Source organism: Budorcas taxicolor, chromosome 8, assembly GCF_023091745.1.
Source record: "Budorcas taxicolor isolate Tak-1 chromosome 8, Takin1.1, whole genome shotgun sequence".
In the NCBI taxonomy this organism is placed as follows: domain Eukaryota; kingdom Metazoa; phylum Chordata; class Mammalia; order Artiodactyla; family Bovidae; genus Budorcas; species Budorcas taxicolor.
Genome location: NC_068917.1, coordinates 89,208,890 through 89,232,599, shown reverse-complemented (window position 1 = coordinate 89,232,599; position 23,710 = coordinate 89,208,890). Strand labels below are relative to the sequence as shown.

Here is a 23,710-nt window from a genome sequence, read left to right as displayed (position 1 = left end):
ACAAATATTACACTTAAAAATCACACTTAGCTAATAGAAAGTTAAAAAGTATCATTTTTTGGTAAGTATAAAATATCATTGAAAGAAGAAAAATAAAAATGAAAATGCAATTAATGAATATGCCCTTTCCCTTCACTGTGAGAAGTCTATAAACAAATAGTTTGTTTAGTTCAATTGCTAAGTCTTGTCTGACTCTGCAACCCCATGAACTGCAGCACACCAGGCTCCTCTGTCTTCCACTCTGTCAGAGTTTGCTCAAATTCATGTCCACTGAGTCAATGATGCTATCTAACAATCTCACCCTTTGCCACCCCCTTCTCCTTTTGCCTTCAATCTTTCCCAGCATCAGCATCCTTTCTAATGAACCTGCTCTTCGCATCAGATGGCCAAAGTACTGGAGCTTTAGCTTCAGCATGAGTCCTTCCAAAGAATTTTCAGGGTTGACTTCCTTTAGGATTGACTGGTTTGATCTCTTTGCAGTTTCTTGAATATTGCATTTTAAGTCAGCTTTTTTATCCTCCTCTTTCACCTTTATCAGGAGGCTCTTTAGTTCCTCTTAACTTTGTCATTAGAGTGGTATCTTCTGCATATGTGAGGTTGTTGATATTTGTCCCAGCAATCTTGATTCCAGCTTGTGATTCATCCAGCCCTGCATTTTGCATGATTTATTCTGCACAGAAATTAGATAAACAGGGTAACAATATACAGTCTTCTTGTACTCCTTTCACAATTTTGAACCAGTCCGTTGTTCCATGTAAGATTCTAACTGTTGCTTCTTGACCCACATATATGTTTTTCAGGAGACAGGTAAGGTGGTCTGGTACTCCCGTCTCTTTAAAAGAGTTTTCCACAGTTTGTTGTAATCCATATAGTCAAAGATTTTCATGTAGTTCATGAAGCAGAAGTAGATATTTTTCTGAAACTCCCTTGCTTTCTCCATGATGCAATGAGTATTGGCAATCTGACCTCTGGTTCTCTGTCTCTTCAAAACCCAGCTTGTACATCTGGAAGTTCTTGGTTCCCGAACTGCTGAAGCCTAGCTTGAAGGATTTTGAGAATAACCTTGTTAGCATGTGAAATGAGCACAGTTATAAACCAGTATGAACATTCGTTGGCACTGCCCTTTTTAGGGATTGGAATGAAAACTGACAAATACTACTTTATTAAAATAAAATGATGGGGGAAGGGATATGTTCAACAGACAGGTTTCAAGTTTCACAGGAGGTGAAGTATGAGGGTGTGGTTTATACAATGCAGTGGCAAGAAAAGAGAAAGAAATTAACAAATGGAAACTTGCTAACCTGAGAGATGAAAGCACTCACTGGAAGGAAGGGTTTAAAATGAATCAGCTCATGCTAAAGGCTTTCTTAATTCTGAAGTTAGAGAATGTAACACTTTTCTGTTATACACTTTAACTTTTTAGAAGTAATGAAAATTATTTTTAAATGTGAGAAGAATTTAAGATATTTACTCAGTTCAAAGTTTTTAACATTACATGTTTAACATTACAACTTCTATAAAAATATAAAGTAAAAACGACAAGAAATGTGGAGTCCTTAACATAAAAAAAGAACACAGAAAACAAGAGTATTAATAAGTACCATCATGTCATTAAACAGGCAAACTACTTGGTACTTTTGAATATTAATATAAATTAGCATTCTGTACAGACTTCCCTGGCAGCCCAATGGTTAAGAATCCACCTTCCAATGCAGGGCACACAGGTTCAAGCCTTGGTTGGGGAACTAGGATCCCCAGCTGCTGTGGAGCAATCAAACATGCCCACCACAACAAAAGATGCCGCAATGAAGATGCCGTGGGCCACAACTAAGACCCAACATAGCCCCAGATAAGTTTTTTTTTTTTTAATTAGCATTCTATAAAGCTGACTATAAAATTTTTCCTACTAAAGAATTAAGCAGAACAATTTAATTAGTATTCAACGATCAATTAAATTTCAATCATCTTATAGTCCTGAAATTTTACATAACCCTAAATTTTCCCTGAAGGATGTTTTTCTTGTAAACTTTTTTCAGGAAAACATGAGTCATCTCAAAGTAGATGCTAGTTTCATAGTTACCTAATATGCTTGTTTTTACACACAGTATTTATTCTACTTGGGAGCACTTAATAACCTTAGAGAAAACTCAATAAAATGCACATTTAAGAAGCAGATAATCAGTTTCAAAGCATTGAGAAATATCAAATCGGCAGTTGTAGAGTGCGACTGAGTGAAACGGGAACTGCCATGAGCAGTGTCTATTCCCAATAGCAATAGGAAGAAATGATGACTCAATGTGTTATGCAACCAACAGGATCAGATTCTATTTTGAGTTTAGTACCAGGAAATGAGCCAGGTATGACAAAGAAGATAATAATCGTTTGAATGTTCCTAAAAATATAATTAAAGCAAACGATCAGAGTTTTGCTATTTTAAGAGAAAATAAATGAGCTGCAAGTGGAGGCCCTGTCTATCTGAGTCTGCAGGACATCTTCTGTGAGTATAACTAGAATCAGAGGCCATGAATGTAGGGGGAAAGGCAAGTGAGGGTCTCCTTTCAGCTCTGAGATAAATATAATACATAATGTAGGTTTTCAGATGTTTCTAGAAAAAAATAAACAATGTGATTATTAAGGGAATATGCTAATGTAAGTTATGAGTCTTAAATTTGGTTTTGCTTGAAGAACAGTGTTTTCACAGAAAATTAACTATTTCCCAAAAAAATGCCCATATAATAATACCAGAAGTCTGACTTTATTGAAATCATTCAAGGAGAAGAGAGAATAATATCTGACCCAAACAGACAGATTTTTCTAACAGAAAAATGTATAAGAACAGGAGATTTTTCAATCACATGAAGAAATGCTAATCAGAATTTGAAAACTTTCAAAATTAAATTATTTCCTTACAAAATTTTAAGAACAAAAAAAAAGATGTTTGTTAAATAGATGAATTTTGTGATCTATCCTTTTAACATAATTACCTGTATTTCAATGCAAATTCAGCCCTGTATTTACAAAGCCAGATTAAAGCTTCTGCAATTTTACTTAATCGGGGAAAAAAAAAGGCAAAGGAAACTAGAAATGACTGGCATTTTAAAGTATTCATCTGGAAGAGCATTTACCAAAATATTATCCACATCACATAAGATTTTACTATTTAAAATTCTGGTGAAAACCTATTTTAAATATTTCTTTATCATTAGATAGAAATTCCTTCATGTCTCAAAGTTAAGAGAACTGGGCCTGCACCCTCAGTTTTTACTTCAAAGGGAACTGTAAAAATGTTTTCTAGCTCTTCATGAAGTACCTTCTAATTAGACAAAGACTGGTCATAAGTAGCTAAACACCTCTGCTCTCCAACTGTACATTCTACTGATATATGGCTAATCTGCACAATGGAGGGCCCAGTAGTGAGGCAGCCACATCATGGAGCTGGAGCAGGGGGGTGTTAAGTTCAGGAATAAGGGCAGTTATTAGATTGAGATCATCATATGTTTGTGCATCCATGCTGACCTGCTGATGCCTAATAATAGTTAACTGCTTTCAACCTACATATCCCACACCCGAAGTGAGCAGTGGGGACTTGTAATAATGACTAATCTTTTAGAAATCTGAAAAATTCTTTAGAATAAAAACATCTCAAAGAGAGCCGTAAAGTTGTATTTTTTCCCCCTTTGAAAACAAAAAGACCTAAATTTTGTTCAAGATTCTGGAGTTTTTAAAAAGAGGCTTTCTAAGAAGCTGGGAACAGTAAAGTAAGGAATTTAGTGACTCAAAATATAAATCTTCTTTCTGATCTCTACTTTAATAGAACAGCTTTCAAATGAATCTAGTACATTTTGGTTTCTTATAGATTCTCTTTCATTAAAAAAAAGCAGAGCACAGAAGTCATCGTTTAGACCACAAAGATACTCTAGTTGTGGAAAATGAAAGTACAATGGGGCAAAAGGGGAAAGCAGTATCAAACAAGTTGGGTATATTCTAATCTGTACTATTACTGATACTGCTGTAATGACCGATTTCAAGATATACATGGCTGTTAAAAACCAGCTCACAAAATTCCTGAAACTTTAACAATCCCTGAGTCCATACTATAACAGAGCACAGTGAGCGGTAACCTTTAGCCATCGGTGTGCCTAACTCCACATTCTGTTAACAGGGACGGGGTCCTGTTCAGCTATTGGTCAGCACATCAGTGGGCCCCACCAAAAGTAACCAATTATCAATGAGCAACCATTAGTACTGCTCAGCTACCGGCTGGCATCACAGTGGGCCCAACCCACAGGCAACCAATTGCCAATGAGTGACTATTTGTGGTCCTGCTCAGCCATTGGACAGCGCAGTAGTGGGCCCTGCCCACAAGCAACCAACTGTTAAGGAGTGACAGCGAGTGGAATTCAGCCAAGGGTCAGTTGCATGGTAGTCATAAGGTAAAGCAGAGAAGGCAATGGCACCCCACTCCAGTACTCTTGCCTAGAAAATCCCATGGGTGGAGGAGCCTGGTGGGCTGCAGTCCATGGGGTCGCTAAGAGTTGGACACACTGAGCGACTTCACTTTCACTTTTCACTTTCATGCATTGGAGAAGGAAATGGCAACCCACTCCAGTGTTCTTGCCTGGAGAATCCCAGGGATAGAGGAGCCTGGTGGGCTGCCGTCTATGGGGTCGCACAGAGTCAGACATGACTGAAGCGACTTAGCAGCAGCAGCATAAGGTAAAGAGTGAGGAAATGTTTTAAGTCTGTGTGGCCAACGCATAGTGAGGCCCATCAATACTAAAACATTTGAGTTTGGAAGAGAGAAAGGTTTATTACAGATTCACACAAAGAGATGGGTGGCTCATGGAGGGCCCTGGGCACTCCAGCTTACCCACAGGCCCAAGGCTGGGTGAGCTGGAGGGCCTCCAGGAGAAGGCCTGAATCTGCCTCTTACCTCACTCTCCACCTGATGACTACCACACCACCAACCAACCCTTGGCTCAATCTCGTCCCTAACAGTCGCTCACTGAAAGTTGGTTGCTTGTGGGTAGGGTCCACTGAGGTACCGACCAATGGCCGAGCAAGACCTGTTGCCCAGCAACAGGATGTGGAGTAATGAGGCACAGCAATGGCTACCTGCTAAGGCCTGTGCTCATCCTGGCCTATTACAGAAAGAGGGGGACCCCACCCTTCTCCCAGAGGTCCTCCAGCTCACCTGACCTTGGGCCAGTAGGTGATCTTGTGGGCCCAGACAACAAGCTGGGGTATGTGTCCTGCAAGGGCATCAGATTCCTCACCAAGACCACCCAATAGCGTTGGCCTGGGCCTTGAGAGGACAATGAACCTCTCCCCCATTCCTGTCTCTGTAATCTAATAGGAGTGGCAGACTGTCTGGGCTGCAGTCTGTGGGACCTGGCCCCAACCTCGTAGGGACAGTCTGAGGGCCAGTTGGGTTGGACACCTGGCTCCTTCAGTGATGGCAGCTGGGCAGAGTTGGGGACTTTGCCCTTTCTTGTCAGAACAGAGAGTAACATTCATTTTACAGGAATATAGTTACCTGGCCATGACCTGACTTCAAGAACAAAGGCTTTGACTCCAAGTAGTATGCAACAAGTAACCATGCCCCTCCCCCACCTTTCCTATTTAAAACAGCTTTGCAGAAAGCTTTCAGTAACTTTGGGGTTCTTAGGGCATAAGCTATGCATGGCCCTGTAATAAACCTTTCCCTGTTCCAAACTCCAATGTTTTAGTATGTTTGACCTCACTGTGCATCAGGCATATGCACTTGCATTTTGGGTAACAATATGAACAGGTGCCAGAACACGTGTATATGAAATAGTCCCAAGAATATAATGCTTGGGACTTCCCTGGTGGTCCAATGGTTCAGAATCTACCTTGCAATGCAAGGGATGCAAGTTCAAATCCTGGTTGGGGAACTAAGATCCCACATGCTGCAACTACTGGGCCCATGTGCTCCAAAGCCATGGAACACCCAGAGAGCTTGGGTGCTACAACTAGAGAAGCCTGCCAGCTCTGGGCTGGAGCCGGCGTGCCACAACGAATGAGCCTGTGAGCCACAACTGGAGAGTCAGTGAGCCAGAGGAAAAGATCCCGTGCGACACAATGAAGATCCTGCATGCCGCGACACAATGAAGATCTTCAAAACAAAGACCCAATGCAGCCAAATAAATAAATGATTTTTAGAAACCAATTGTATTTAAAAAAAAAAAAAAGGGAGACATTACCATGCTGAATCCTCCTCCACCATCATCCATTAACATCCACCAGATGAGCCATTTCTTCCCATGGGAAAAACAGCTCCAGGAAATCCTTCTCCACAGAAAATGAATTATGTGAGGAGAACGTTAGGATGAGGACCAAGAAGAACACTGGTGGCCTATGTGCAAATCTGGTCCATAAACCAATTTTGTTTGACATCCAACGGGTATTTTCTCAATAAAAACCTTCAAACTGGAGTGGGTGCATGCTAAGTTGCTTCAGTTGTGTCCAATTCTTTGCAACCCTAAGGAGCAAAGCCTGTCAGGCTCCTCTGCCCATGTGGATTTTCCGGGTAGGAATACCAGAGTGGACTGCTATGCCGTCCCTCTACAGGATCTTTCCGACACAGGGATCGAACCTGCACCTCTTATTTCTCCTGCATTGGCAAGTGGGTTCTTTACCACTAGCACTACTGGGGAAGCCCTCAAACTGGAGATACTTTCCAAAAATCAGGAATTCTGGCTTCTCTTGAAAATAAGAAAAAGGAATATCAGCAAAAATGCAGAAAATTGTTCAAGAAATCACATAAGAAATGTTTGCAGAACTCAAGCTCTATGAAGCTACTAAAAACATTGATCTAATTTGACAAATATAGAGAATATAATGAAGCATAATAATAACAAACTACCTTAAAATCACCAAACCAAGAAACAGGACCTAATAACCTATCCCCCATTCTTTCACCTGCCTTCTTAAACCCAAAGGTAATCACCAAAGTCTGTTTACCATTTTAGTATTTTTCCCTGTATACATATGTGTATGTGATTTCATTACATTTATACACATCTCTAAACCATATGCTCTTTTGCATCTTTTAGTTTTATAAAAAATTATGTTGTTTTAATTCAATATTTTATAGACTTCTGTTTCGTATTTAAGTTTATTTATTTGCAATACTGTCCACATGCAACTGTACAAATATACCAAAACATCTATCCATTCCCCTGTTATTGAAATTTGGTTGTTTTCAGCTTGTTATTATGAACAATATCACTACTATAGTCTTTTTCTTACAAGTCTCCCCAGAACACACATGTCCAAAATGCCTACAGATAAGCGTAGTTTCAGACTCCAAGTAGCAACTCATTCATTTAAAAAGCCAAAATCAGAAGTCTTAAAAATGAAATAGGATAGTATCAAATGCAATGCACAAAGAAAGGTAATTATTTCATGAAACTTTGATACTCATCCACCTCTATGTGTTTAATGGACCAAATTGTAAATATATTTGTTACTACAAGTCTAGTAAAAATAGTCTTAAAGATACCCTTCTAGGTAAATACCCCATAAAAATGTGAACTATTCAGTCTTTTGAGATGTGGATGCCCAACTCTAAGACAACAAACTTTTCTTAACTATTACACCAATTTATACTCTCATTGGAAGTGTATAAAACTGCAGTGATCAAGTTCCCTGCTATCTTTGGCAATGTCAGGATAAGAATTTTGGCCAACCTGGTAAACATAAAACAGCATGCTACTGTGGTGTTAATTTGCATTTCTGTGACTACATATGAGATTGATCATCTTTCCATATGCTTACTCCCCATTTCTCTTTCCTCTTGTATAGAAAAATTTCTGTCTTACTGATTTCCCAGCTGCATATATGTATGCATGCATTGACCCACGTGTGCATGTATATATATACACAAAAATCCTTTGGCAGCGTTTCAAGTCTTCTCTCCCAGTTTGTGTTTTATCTTTCTACTTTCTTTACAACATCTTTTAATGAACAGATGTTCTTAAGTTTAATTTCATAGGACTTATCAACCTTTCCTTTTGCTTTGTATTCTATGTTTAAGAAATTTTTAATTCTGTCAAGATCATGCAAGTTTGTTTTACTTCATAAATGCAGTGAAGTCTGCAATCTTCCAGTGACCTCAATGACCTCTTGGTTTTGGGTCCTATATTCCACTCCACTGGTCAATCATCTATCCCAAAGCCAATAACATTATATTATTAATTTTTAATTTTTAAAATAGGTCTTCAGTACTAATAACGTAAGGACCTTCATTTTCTCCTTCTTTAAAAATATTGGCTCTTTTGAGGCCTCTCTATGCTCATCAAGTTCCTCATAATAGTAATGTGTTTTTAAGTTAAATATGTACATCAGATCATTTGAGAATCATTTTTTAGATACTGAATCTTCCTATTCAAGATGATAGTACGTCGGTATTTAATTTTTTAAATGCCTTCCCAAAAAGTTTCATAATTTTTCCATACAGCTTGAATATATTTTTAGATTCATTTTTTTTCCTACTGTCAATAATATCTTTTTTTGACATATGTTTAGTCTGACTTCTACTGTTTGGACTCTAAAGAAGGCCAAGCCCAGAAGAGTTGATGCTTTTGAAAAGTGGTGCTGGAGAAGACTCTTCAGAGTCCGTTCGACTGCAAGGAGATCAAACAAGTCAATCCCAAAAGAAATCAACCCTGAATATTCACTGGAAGGACTGCTGCTGAAGCTGAAATTCCAATACTTTGAGCGGCTGATGCAAAGAGCTGACTCACTGAAAAAGACCCTGAGGCTGCGAAAGACTGAAGGTAAAAAGTGAAGGGGGTGGTAGAGGACGAGACGGTTAGATAGCATCACCAGCTCAACGGACATGAATTTGAGCAAACTCCAGGAGATAGAGGACAGAGGAGCCTGGCGTACTGCAGTTCTTTGGGGTCACAAAGAGTTAGACACGACTTATGACTGAAGAACATCCTTTGTCTGTTCATGGCAGGAAGAAAGACAATTGATTATTTTTTGATATGAATCCTATATTCAGCTATCTTGCAAAGTCTATTATTTCTAATAATTTGTAGATCCGTTTAGATCAACGGAGACAATAACCACTTGAGAAAGTGTTACATTTCTTTTTTTTCAGTCATTCTTTTATTTCTATTTCCTGCTTTTACATACCAGGAAAAGAAAATGTCAAGATTTTCAGAACAACGCTGAAGAGAGGTGACTGCAGGCCTCTTGTTGTTTTCCTGATTTTAGGAGATCACTTTTACATTTTACTAACAATTGTCAGTCTAAGAAACCTTCCTTCTAATTCCAGTTTGCCTTCAGCTTTACCTAAGATAGATTTGACATCTAATTCTTTTTATCAACCTGTTGAGAAAAACATGATTTTAATGTGCTGTGTCTGTCTGATTTTGGTATCAGGGTGATACTGGATTCATAGAAGGAGTTTGGAAGCGTTTCTTCCTTCGCAAATATTTTGGAATAGTTCAAAAAGGACAGGTGTTAGCTCTTTTCTAAATGTTTGGTAGAATTCACCTGTGAAGTCATCTAGCCCTGCAGTAATCTGTTGGGAGTAATTTTATTATGGACTCAATTTCATTACTGGTAACTAATCTGCTGATAGTTTCTACTTCTTCCTGGTTCAATGTTAGGAGACTGGACATTTCTAGGAATTTTTCCATCTCTTTTAAGTTGTCCATTTTATTGGTGAGTAATGATCTTTCGTGTTTTCTGTGGCATCAGTTATAACTTCTCATTTCTGACTTTAATGATTTGGCCCCTCATTTTTCTTGATGAGTTTGGCTAAAGGTTTATCAATCTTTTTTTAATCTTTTCAAAGAACCAAGTTTTTAGTTTCATTAATCTTTTCTTTTTTTAGGTATTGAGAGGGTAACGGGCAGGAAGGCTGGGGTCTCCAAACAGAGGAAACAGGCTGCAAAGGTCAGTCATTTTCTGTCTCTCTCTTAAGCAGCAGGAGCAAACAAACTACAAGTGCTTTTTTCCCATTTGTGTTGCCATGATGACACCTGGTTCCACCAGAACTTAATTTTTCTCAGACCTTGAGCTAACCAATGTATTTTTCTTGTGGAAATGTTTGTCTTAAGCTATGTTAATGACCTATATATTTACCCTAGACTCTGTCTTCAAGTCAGATTCCACTAAAACTCAAAATTTGACAAACCAGTATGATTTACTAATACAATCGTTCTCCTAATCTATGTTAATGAATCTATATATTTACTTGGAAATCTGCCTTCCTTCAAGATTCATGTCAATCACTTTATGGCCTGGGACAGCTCACCTTGTACCAAGTTCAGTTCAGTTCAGTCGCTCAGTCCTGTCCCACTGTTTGCGACCCATGAATCGCAGCCTGCCAGGCCTCCCTGTCCATCAAAAACTCCCAGAGTTCACTCAGACTCACATCCATCAAGTGAGTGATGCCATCCAGCAATCTCATCCTCTGTTGTCCCCGTCTCCTCCTGCCCCCAATCCCTCCCAGCATCAGAGTCTTTTCCAATAGATCAACTCTTCGCATGAGGTGGCCAAAGTACTGGAGTTTCAACTTTAGCATCACTCCTTCGAAAGAAATCTCAGGGCTGATCTCCTTCAGAATGGGTTGGTTGGATCTCCTTGCAGTCCAAGGGACTCTCAAGAGCCTTCTCCAACACCACAGTTCAAAAGCATCAATTCTTTGGCGCTCAGCCTTCTTCACAGTCCAACTCTCACATCCATACATGACCACAGGAAAAACCATAGCCTTGACTAGACGGACCTTAGTCAGCAAGGTAATGTCTCTGCTTTTGAATATACTATCTACGTTGGTCATCACTTTTCCTCCAAGGAGTAAGCATCTTTTAATTTCATGGCTTCAGTCACCATCTGCAGTGATGTAGGAGCCCAAAAAATAAAGTCTGACACTGTCTCTATTGTTTCCCCATCTATTTCCCATGAAGTGATGGGACCAGATGCCATGATCTTCGTTTCCTGAATGTTGAGCTTTAAGCCAACTTTTTCACTCTCCTCCTTCACTTTCATCAAGAGGCTTTTTAGTTCCTCTTCACTTCCTGCCATAAGAGTGGTGTCATCTGCATATCTGAGGTTATTGATATTTCTCCCAGCATCTTGATTCCAGCTTGTGTTTCTTCCAGTCCAGCGTTTCTCATGATGCACTCTGCATAGAAGTTAAATAAGCAGGGTGACAATATACAGCCTTGACAGACTCCTTTTCCTATTTGGAACCAGTCTGTTGTTCCATGTCCAGTTCTAACTGTTGCTTCCTGACCTGCATACAGATTTCTCAAGAGGCAGGTTAGGTGGTTTGGTATTCCCATCTCCTTCAGAATTTTCCACAGTGTATTGTGATCCACACAGTTAAAGGCTTTGGCATAGTCAATAAAGCAGAAATAGATGTTTTTCTGGAACTCTCTTGCTTTTTCCATGATCCAGCGGATGTTGGCAATTTGATCTCTGGTTCCTCTGTCTTTTCTAAAACCAGCTTGAACATCAGGGAGTTCACGATTCACGTACTGCTGAAGCCTGCCTTGGAGAATTTTGAGCATTACTTTACTAGCATGTGAGATGAGTGCAACTGTGCGGTAGTTTGAGCATTCTTTGGCATTGCCTTTGGAATTGGAATGAAAACTGATCATTTCCAGTCCTGTGGCCACTGCTGAGTTTTCCAAATTTGCTGGCATATTGAGTGCAGCACTTTCACAGCATCATCTTTCAGGATTTGAAACAGCTCAATTGGAATTCTATCACCTCCATTAGCTTTGTTCGTGGTGATGCTTTCTAAGGCCCATTTGACTTCACATTCCAAGATGTCTGGCTCTAGATTACTGATCACATCATCATGATTATCTGGGTCACGAAGATCTTTTTTGTATAGTTCTTCCATGTATTCTTGCCACCTCTTCTTAATATCTTCTGCTTCTGTTAGGTCCAGACCATTTCTGTCCTTTATTGAGCCCATCTTTGCATGAAATGTTCCCTTGGTATCTCTCATTTTCTTGAAGAGATCTCTAGTCTTTCCCATTCTGTTGTTTTCCTCGATTTCTTTGCACTGATCACTGAAGAAGGCTTTCTTATCTCTTCTTGCTGTTCTTTGGAACTCTGCATTCAGATGCTTATATCTTTCCTTTTCTCCTTTGCTTTTTACTTCTCTTCTTTTCACAGCTATTTGTAAGGCCTCCCCAGACAGACATTTTGCTTTTTTGCATTTCTTTTCCTTGGGGATGGTCTTGATCCCTGTCTCCTGCACAAAGTCATGAACCTCATTCCATAGTTCATCAGGCACTCTATCTATCAGATCTAGGCCCTTAAATCTATTTCTCACCTCCACTGTATCATCATAAAGGATTTGATTTAGGTCATACCTGAATGGTCTAGTGGTTTTCCCTACTTTCTTCAATTTCAGTCTGAATTTGGTAATAAGGCGTTCATGATCTGAGCCACAGTCAGCTCCCAGTCTTGTTTTTGTTGACAGTATAGAGCTTCTTCATCTTTGGCTGCAAAGAATATAATCAATCTGATTTCGGTGTTGATCATCTGGTGATGTCCATGTGTAGAGTCTTCTCTTGTGTTGTTGGAAGAGGGTGTTTGCTATGACCAGTGAGTTTTTTGGCAAAACTCTATTAGTCTTTGCCCTGCTTCATTCCACATTCCAAGGCCAAATTTGCCCGTTACTCCAGGTGTTTCTTGACTTCCTACTTTTGCATTCCAGTCCCCTATAATGAAAAGGATATCTTTTTTGGCTGTTAGTTCTAAAAGGTCTTGTAGGTCTTCATAAAACTGTTCAACTTCAGCTCTTCAGCATTACTGGTTGGGGCATAGACTTGGATAACTGTGATACTGAATGGTTTGCCTTGGAGACGAACAGAGATCATTCTGTCGTTTTTGAGCTTGCATCCAAGTACTGCATTTTGGACTCTTTTGTTGACCATGATGGCTACTCCATTTCTTCTGAGGGATTCCTGCCTGCAGTAGTAGATATAATGGTCATCTGAGTTAAAGTCACCCATTCCAGTCCATTTTAGTTCGCTGATTCCTAGAATGTCGACGTTCACCCTTGCCATCTCTTGTTTGACCACTTCCAATTTGCTTTGATTCATGGACCTGACATTCCAGGTTCCTACGCAATATTGCTCTTTACAGCATCGGATCTTGCTTCTATCACCAGTCACATCCACAACTGGGTATTGTTTTTGCTTTGGCTCCATCCCTTCATTCTTTCTGGAGTTATTTCTCCACTGATCTCCAGTAGCGTATTGGGCACCTAATGACCTGGGGAGTTCCTGTTTTGGTATCCTATCATTTTGCCTTTTCATATTGTTCATGGGGTTCTCAAGGCAAGAATACTGAAGTGGCTTGCCATTCCCTTCTCCTGTGGACCACATTCTGTCAGACCTCTCCACCAAGAACCACCCGTCTTGGGTTGCCCAGCAGGCATGGCTTGGTTTCACTGAGTTAAGACAAGGCTGTGGTCCTAGTGTCATTAGATTGACTAGTTTTCTGTGAGTATGGTTTCAGCGTGTCTGCCCTCTGATGCCCTCTTGCAACACCTACCATCTCACTTGGGTTTCTCTTACCTTGGTCATTGGGTATCTCTTCACAGCTGCCAATGTCATCTCAAAATGCATGTTGTGGGTGAGGGGCCTGGTGCCAGTCTCTGAGTTTTCAAACATTCCCTTTCAATAACCTCAGATATACAGATGACACCACCCTTTGGCAGAAAGTGAAGAGGAACTAAAAAGCCTCTTGATGAAAGTGAAAGAGAGTGAAAAAGTTGGCTTAAAGCTCAACATTCAGAAAATGAAGATCATGACATCTGGTCCCATCACTTCATGGGAAATAGATGGGGAAGCAGTGGAAACAGTGTTAGACTTTATTTTGGGGGGATCCAAAATCATTGCAGATGGTGACTGCAGCCATGAAACTAAAAGACGCTTACTCCTTGGAAGGAAAGTTATGACCAACCTAGATAGCATATTCAAAAGCAGAGACACTACGTTGCCGACTAAGGTCCGTCTAGTCAAGGCTATGGTTCTTCCTGTGGTCATGTATGAATGTGAGAGTTGGACTGTGAAGAAGGCTAAGCGCCGAAGAACTGATGCTTTTGAACTGTGGTGTTGGAGAAGACTCTTGAGAGGCCCTTGGACTGCAAGGAGATTCAACCAGTCCATTCTAAAGGAATCAGCGCTGGGATTTCTTTGGAAGGAATGATGCTAAAGCTGAAACTCCAGTACTCTGGCCACCTTATGCGAAGAGTTGACTCATTGGAAAAGACTCTGATGCTGGGAGGGATTGGGGGCAGGAGAAGAAGGGGACGACAGAGGATGAGATGGCTGGATGGCATCACTGACTCAATGGACGTGAATCTGAGTGAACTCCTGAAGTTGGTGATGGACAGGGAGGCCTGGCGTGCTGCAGTTCATGGGGTGGCAAAGAGTCGGACATGACTGAGCGACTGAACTGACTTTCTCAAATTAGCAGACAGCTAGTAGCTAGCCTCCCTGGTGGCTCAGAGGTTAAAGCGTCTACCTCCAATGCGGGAGACCCGGGTTCGATCCCTGGGTTGGGAAGATACCCTGGAGAAGGAAATGGCAACCCATTCCAGTATTCTTGCCTGGAGAATCCCATGGACTGAGGAGCCTGGTGGGCTGCAGTCCACGGGGTCACAAAGAGTCAGACACGACTGAGTGACTTTACTTACCTACTTACTTAAAGACTAGCAGGGGGACACTCTTTCTGCCAGTTTCTGATGTATATGTCAGAAGTTTTCTCTATCTCTTTTATACTTTAATAGAACTTTATTAAAATAAAAAAGCTCTGAGCAATCAAGCCTCGTCACTGGCCCCAGCTTGAATTCTTCTCTCCAGATGCCAAGAATCCTGGCATCTTTCACAGCTCGGCAACAACCTTTCAGTATCTCCTTTATTTCTGCTCTGATCTTTATAATTTCTTTCCTTTTACTAACTTTGGGTGGGTTTTAGCCTCCATGTGTTTGGGATTTGGGTTTTTTTGGGTTTTTTTGAGGGTTTAATAATACAAGTAAATAGTAATTTTATTGTTTTTTGGCTGATGCCTATCTCACAGTGTTGTGGTTGCAAAAGATGCTTGATAAGATCTCAAATTTTTGTAACTTTACTGGGGCTAGTTTTGTGGATCAGCATGTGACCTATCCTGAAGAATGTTCCACATATACCTAAAAAGAATGTGTAGTCTGCTCTTTAGAGCACAGGTCTAACGTGTCGATTGAGGCCAATATTTCCTTATTCATTTTCTATCTGGATTATCTGTTCACTAATGTAAGTGGGGTGTTAAAACCCCCTACTATTATTGTGTTACTACCAATTTCTCCCTTTTATGTGTCTAGGTGTGCCTATGCTGGCTGCATACCGAATTGATCCCATGGTCATTATGTAATGTCCTTCTTTGTCTCCTGTGACAGTCTTTGTTGTAAAAATCTACTCTGTCTGATATAACTATCCTGACATTCTTTTCATTTCCACTTGCATAGAATAACTTTTTCCACCCTCTTACTTTCAGTCTGTGTGTGTATCCACACTGTGTTTGTATCCATTCAGCAACTATATCTTTGATTAGAGCTTTCAGTCAATTTACATATAAAGTGATTACTAATAGTGAAAGGCACTCAGTCCTGACTCCGCTACCCCATGGACTATACATATATACAGTCCATGGAATTCTCCAGGCCAGAATACTGGAGTGGGTAGACTTTCCCTTCTCTGCGGATCTTCCCAACCCAAGGATCAAACCCACGTCTGCCGTATCGCAGGCAGACTCTTTACCACCTGAGCCACAAGGGAAGCCCAAGAATACTGGAGTGGGTAACCTATCCCTTTTCCAGCAGACTTTCCCAACTCAGGGATCAAACCAGCATCTCCTGTATTGCAGGCAGATTCTTTACCAACGGAGCTATCAGGGAAGTCCAATTACTGATAGTAATTACTGAATTATTGTTATTTTGAAAATTGTGTTTGGGCTTTTTGTGAAGTTCTTCTTTTGCTCTATTCCCTTGTGATTTGATTATCATCTTAAGTGTTACATTTGGATTCCTTTCTTGTTTTGTGTGTGCATCTATTATATTACTACATTGTTGGTTTGCAGTTACCATGCAGTTTAAATATACCAATATGTATGTTTTGAGTAATTATTTTAAGCTGATGATCCCTTACGTTTAAATGTATTTTAACAACTCTGCATTTCCACCTGCCCCAATATGTCACTGTTTTTGACATCATATTTTATATTATTTTATGTATCCCTTTACTACTTATTGAAGATATAGGTGATTTTACTACTTTCATCTCTTAACTTTCATACTGCTTTTATATGTGGTTGATTTACTACCTTTACTATATATTTGCCTTTACCAATAATATTTTTTTCTTTCATAATTTTCATATTTCTAGCTGTAGCCTTTTTATTATTTTTTTTTTTTGAGGTGTGTTTATTACACTTGGGATAAGTAAGTCGACTATCCAACTGACTAAGATTCAAGGAGAGGTGATCAGAGCTGACTTAAGAGGAGGACAGGGAGTCATATATGGAAATTTAACAAGGATCTAAGGAGGCTCCCTGGAGTAACAATGTTCATGGATCAATGAATATACAGGCCTCCTGAATTGGTCTATTTTTAAAAAGAAAATTTGCTATATGATTAGGTAAATTGAAAAATCAACTAATACTGTCTCCAGGATTGAGGGGATATTAGAATCCCAGAGAATGCTAAATCAGCAACCCCTTTCCCTCACTAATCTACCTGAAAAAAAAAAAAGACAGTACTGAACAAAACCCTCTTTCATTTTTCCCAGTTTTTTTCAAGGATGAACCCTGACAGATAATTGAACAACTGCCCTTTGGATAGTGGCTGCAGAGAATTGAGCGAAGGGCCTGGGAATTCTGAAATACAGATCAGATGACATTCTTAAAACTTAATCTTCAGTTCTCTAACATTCTTTTACTGGTCAATATTACTAAAATTGTATCATGCCTGAAATGTTTACTACTGCAGTGAAAATCATTCCAGGTTGCAATTTTTCCCCTTCTCAAATATATCACTATTTCTCCAGATTTATTTTTTCTTAATCCCATCATCCATCATGATAAAAACTTGGCCTTTTTTCTCTTTGAAAAACCCTTTCACTACTCTGTGTAAAGTTGGTTTGCTAGTGCTATAAGCTTTTCTTGTCTGTAAAAGTTTTGATCTCTACATCAAATCTGAATGAAAGCCTGTGGGTAGAATATATTAGGTTGTAGGTTTTCCCCTTGCATCAATTTAAGTGTATTAAGCCACAACCTTCTGCTCTGCAGGGTTTCTGCTAAAATGCAGCTGATAACCTTAAGGGAGTTCCCTTTTAGGTAACTTGTTACTCTTCCTTGCTGCTTTTAATAGTCTCTCTTTATGGTTAGTTTTTGCCATTTTAATTATACAATGTATCTTGGTGTGACCTTTTTGGGGTTGATCTTATTAGGGGCTCTCTGTTCTTCCTGGTCCTTTCCCAGGTCAGGGAAGTTGTTAGCTATTATGTGTTCAAATACATTCCATTCCCTTTTCTCTCTTCTTCTGGGACTCCTAAAACGGAAATGTTCAGACACTTGGTGCCCTACAAGTCTCTTAAACTGTCCTCATTTCTTCTTATTCTTTTTCTGTTCCGTTTCATTGATTTCCACTACTCCATTTTTCCAACTAACTTGTTCCTCTCTATGATCTAATCTACTGTTGATCTCTTCTAGCATATTTTTTTTTCTTTCAGTTACTGCATTCTTTTTTTTTTTTTTTTGTTACTGCATTCTTAAGCTCTGTTTGGCCATTTCATATTTTAGAACTCTTTGTTAAAAACTTCTATATTCTCAATCTATACATCCAATCTTTTCCTGATTTCTTTGAACACTTTTAGGATCAATTACCTTGAACTTCTTACCTGGTAAATTGCTTATCTCTACTTCATTTAGTCCTTATGGAGTTTTATCTTGTTCCTTCATTTAGAACATGTACCTCTGTGGCCTCTTTCTAACTAATTTGTCATTTCTATTGCCATGTATTTGGTAGTTTGGTTACATTCCCCAACCTTGGAGAACGGCTCTTTAGTAGGAGAAACCCTATGTGTTCCAGCAACACACTCCAACACACTGTTGGAGTGACATACACCCACCAGAACTGTATGCTTAAGGTATGCCCCTCATGGGGGCTGCATGGGCCCTGCTGTTACAGCAAGCTGACTACTGTGAACAGTCTGGCAGGCATAGCTGGCTCCAAGTCAGCTGTTTGCCAGGTCCTTATTGCTGCTGGTTGATGCTAGGCAGGGATGGGTCACAAGGTGGTTGGCTGGCTGTGGATCCCTAGGGGGTCCCAAGGCTCGTAATGGATCACTGGTGGGCAGAGCCAGGTTGTGGGGCGGGTAACTGCAGAGCTGGGGTTCCTGGATCTAATGTTGATCGGCTGGTAGGCAGAGCCAGTTCTTGACATAGCTGGCTACAGGGCCCAGGGTGTCCCAAAGCTGTTGCTGTCCTGTTGGTGTGTACGGCTGAATCCTGGGTAGGCCTGCTGAGGGGTCCAAAACGTCTTAGAGCTAGTGTTGGCTTGCATCAGGGCAGGTCCTGTGAACAAGCTGGTAAAGCTGGTCTGAGGTTAATATCAGTCCCTGGGTGGGCAAAGCCAGATCCTAGAGTCTTTGGCCCTGAAGGTCCTGGAGTTGGTGTATCAACACACTAGTGGGCAGGGCTGGGGCCGAAGGTGATGTGAAGCTGGTGCCTGCCCAATGGTTGCTGAGGTTGGTCTAAGGCTAGTGCCAGCCAACTGATAGGCAGAGTCAGGACCGTAAGTCTCTGACTGCAGAGCCCTTAGGCGGGCATCTATCACCAGCTTACTAGTGTGCAGGGCTTGGTCCCAGACCCTCTGGAGGACAGGGCCAGGTCCCAGAGTAGTTGTGGGCTCAAGAAGTCTTGAAGCAGCTGACATGGGGTCGCAAAAGAGTTGCACACAACTAGCGACTTCAAAGCTGGTGGGTGAGGCTGTATCCCAGCCTAGTTGGTTGCTTTGCCTGAAGTGCCCTAGTACTAGCTATGACAGGCTGGTGGGTGATAAGCTAGAGTGTGCTGTTTTGTGCTAAGTTGCTTCAGATGTGTCCGACTCTTTGCGACTCTATGGACTGTATGTAGTCTGCCAGGCTCCTTTGTCCATAGGATTCTCCAGGCAAGAATACTGGAGTAGGTTGCCATAACTTCCTCTAGGGGATCTTCCTGACCCAGGGATTGAACTCCCATCTCTTACGTTTCATTGGCAAGCAGGTTCTTTACCATGAGCACCACCTGGGAAGCCCTCACAGTACACCATCAAAGATAAAGCCAAGAGAATAAGACAATCCACAGACTGGGACAAAGTATTTGCAAACGACACATCTGATAAAGGAATGTTATCTAAAATATACAAAAAATTCAAAGCTCAACAATAAGAAAAGCAATTCAATTAAAAACTGAGCCAAAAGCCTTAACAAACACCTCACCAAAGAAGGGAGAAGGCAATGGTATCCCACTCCAGTACTCTTGCCTGGAAAATCCCATGGATGGAGGAGCCTAGTAGGCTGCAGTCCATGGAGTCGCTAAGAGTCGGACACAACTGAGCGACTTCACTTTCACTTTTCACTTTCATGCAGTGGCGAAGGAAATGGCAACCCACTCCAGTGTTCCTGCCTGGAGAATCCCAGGGATGGGGGAGCCTGGTGGGCTGCTGTCTATGGGTCCCACAGAGTTGGACACGACTAAAGCGACTTAGCAGCAGCAGCAGCACCAAAGAAGACATAAAGATAGTAAACAAGCCTATGAAAAGACACATCATACATCATCATGGAAATGCAAATTAAAACAATAAAGAGAAACCACTACACACCTATCAGAATAGCCACAACCTGGAGTACTGACAACACCAAATGCTGGCATGGATATAAAGCAACAGAAACTCATTCACTGCCAGTGGGAAGACAAAATGGTACAGCCACTTTGGAAGACAGTTTGGTAAATTCTTAACTAAACAGACTCTTTACCACACAATCTAGCGATCATGTTCCTTGGTAGTTACACAAAGGAACTGAAAACACAGTTACTCAAAAATCTGCACACAGATGTGTACAGCATCTTTATTCATAACTGCCAACACCTGGGAGCAACCAAGATGTTCTTCAGTAGGTATATGGATAAACAAACTGTGATACATCTTTACACTGGAATATTATTCAGCAATAAAAAGAAAAGAGCTCACAAGGCATGAAACAACCTGGAGAAAATGTCAATGCGTATTACTTAGTGAAAAGAAGCCAATCTGAAAAAGCTACATATTATATGATTCCAAATATCTGATACTCTGGAAATGCAAAGCTATGAAGACAGTAAAACGTGGTTGCCAGACACGGCAGAAGGGATGGACAGAACAAGCACAGAAGGTTTTTAGGGCAGTGAAAACACTCTGCATAACACTATAATGATGAATACATGTTATTTTACATTTGTTCAAACCCATGGAATGTAAAACGCTAATAATGAACCCTAGTATAAACATATGGACTTGGATAATTATGATATATCAATGTCGGTTCATCAGTTATAACCAATGTGCCACTCTGGTGTGAAATATTAATAATGGGGAAAAGATTATGCATACTGAGGGCTGAGGATATATGAGAAATCTCTTTACCCACCCTCCATTTTGACATGAACCTAAAACTGCTCCTGAAAAAATAGTCTTTAAAAGAAAAAAAAATTGAGTTGCTGCAACATGGACCATAACAGCCCCACAAAGCCTAAAATATCTGTCAGTCCTTTTAAGAAAAAGTTTGCTAGCCCGTGGTTTGAACAAAGAGATTTGATCAAGACAGTTTTTACTTGCCCCTCAAAATCTCAGTAAGTCCCCAAAAATAGACATCTTAAAAGATTTATGCCCATTGTAACATCATAGTGAAAAGTATCTCTCCCAAGTTAGGGAACCCATGGAAGGGAAACAAGTATACTGGATCAGGATCCAGAATAGAAATGCTACCACTACAACCACTGAAAAGAAAATACCACTACTAAAAAAGGAATAGTTCTTCATTTAAGAAGTCCCAGAAAGTTCCAATTTCAGATTCAATAAAATAGAAAGAGGCTGAGAAGAAACATCAAGGTAATGTTTACAACTGAACCAGTCTTAACAATTCGTCCTAGCATATATATATATACAGTTACGGACAGCATAAACTTTTACTTCCAAGATCAAGTTCCCTGACCACAATGGAAAACAAATCCATGCTCTGCCTCAGAAGACATCCATCTGACCATGTAGTCGTGTGGAAAGAGAAGCAGAGGAGAGCCTCTAATAAAACTGACAAGGGATAAACAAAAGGTAGGAAGACGACAAGAACTATTTTAGAAATCAAAACATATATATTTTAAAACTTAGCTCTAAAAACAAAAGGTAAACAACAATAACAAAACCCCAAAGATGTCACATGGTCAAATTCTACTACTCTTTCAAGTAACAGAAGATTTCCCTGGATAGCACAGAAAAAGATGAAAAACTTCTCACTTTAACACAAAATACATAATTAGAAGATCCCATCTCATTTATGCTTATATCAAAACATATAAAATTAAATCCAGTGGTATATATTAAAAACCACCATAACCACTAACCACAATGACCAGGCAGTATTTATTCTGGTAACATAAGGCCAGTGTAGCATCAGTAATGCTAGTAATACAATTTAGTATAATCAAAGCTGAGACAAATTCTAATAGATACCATCTTGACACATACCAAAAAGGCAGCTGACAAATTTTAACCCTTATTCTTGACAAGAAGAGTAATAAGCTCCAAAACAAGCTGAAATATAAGAAAACTCCCTGAACTTGATAACTACTGGCAAAATATTAAATGCATTCCTCATACTCAAATAAAGGGATGAAGATGATCACTTCAACAACGGAATATTGCGCCAAAAGCCTTAGCCAATGGGAAAATATATGAAAAATGTTAAGATTAAAATGTTGGAAAAGAAGAAGATAAAAACAGCATTATTTATATATAATGAACTTTTTTCCTTTCTGGAAAACACAAGAAAATTGAGAAATAACAATAACTAATACAAGTAATAAGCTAGCATGATACAAAACAAGCACAAAAAATTTAACAAATTTCCTACGGACCTACAACAATAACCAGACTTCAACAGAATTATCAGGAAAAGATTCCATTCAAAGGAATAAGTGCTATAAAATAAGGATAAATCTGAGAGGGGAAAAAAGATACAAGACTGAAGCCAATGCAAAGAAAACTTTCTTAAAGAACATTAAAACATGAATGATCCCCCCATAAAATGAGAGACATGCACATGATGAATGGAAAGACTCTGTATCATAAAAACGCTAATTCTTTACAAACAATATTTACAGAAATTCCAATCACAGGCTCATGAGACTATTTTTCCTCTTCCCTTTAAAATTAACAATCCTAAATTCATTTGGAAGAATTGAGGTGTGAGGAATAGCAAATAAATCTTCAGTTTAAAAAAAAAAAAAACAATGAAGAGAACTTACTACCCTCTATATATATAAAGCTCCTGGAATTAAATTAGGGTGGGATATTAAGAGACAATACCTGTAATACATTTAACAACAAAAGATCAATACAAAACTGACTTTTAAGTAAATAGTTATTAAATGATACTATAGAAAAGGAGATGAAGAATGTGAAAAGGCAATCTACAGAAGCGGAAAGGCAAGTTTAATTTGAAAAGATATAACATTACACTAGCATCTGGGAAAGTGCAAATTAAAATGTTAAGATCTATTTTTTCTTTAACTTTGGCAAACTAAAAAGGTAGCAACATTAAAGGTTGCAAGAACATGAAGAAACAGGTACTGTCATATAATTGATGGAATATAAATTATTGTAATCTTTTTGCAATATAATCTGGTAGCATTTATTAAAATGTAAAATGAACACATGATACTTAGAACTGCAATACCATATTTAGAAATCTATCTTATATATACTAATGTTCTAAAAGAATTTGTACAAAGGAATCACTATTTTATTATAAAAAACAAAAGCAGTTTAAAACAACATGAAAACAAAACAGCCAAAAGACAAAAACATCCATTGTTCATTAATGAAGAAATAATTTAAAATTCTGGGTAAGACCATGGATTACTATGCAGTGATGTATTAAAAGGTATTAATAATAAAAGCAAATTTATATGTACTAAAATGTAAACCTTACAAAGAAGCCTGTAATTCTAAAGAAACAGTATAATCCCACTTATGCAAAAAATAAATCCAAATCTGTATGTCTGTGAATGCAATTATTTAAGAAATATACTTATGTCAAACGCTTATGCCAAATTATTCTTTGTTTTCTAATAATTACCTCCATAAGTAACATCATCATAAATATGAGGCAGGTTTAATAACAAAATATTTTTCACAATTTTTCAAATTAAACATTAACATACATTCTGTTTTACAACCAGCTATACACCATGATTATCTAATTATGTAAATATTTTAGCCAAAGCTTATACATAAAGATGGGAAGATCCCCTGGAGAAAGGAAAGGCTACCCACTCCAGTATTCTGGCCTAGAGAATTCCATGAACTATACAGTCCATGGGGTCACAAATAGTCGGACAAGACTGAGCTACTTTCACTTCATAATACTTAAAA

At 39.3% G+C, this 23,710-nt stretch overlaps 1 protein-coding gene across 2 annotated transcripts in view; it reads right to left on the bottom strand.

Annotated features, from left to right (window-relative positions):
- The window catches only part of AUH (AU RNA binding methylglutaconyl-CoA hydratase), a 193,701-nt gene that overhangs the window by 109,293 nt on the left and 60,698 nt on the right, over positions 1 to 23,710 (bottom strand). The window lies entirely within an intron of this gene.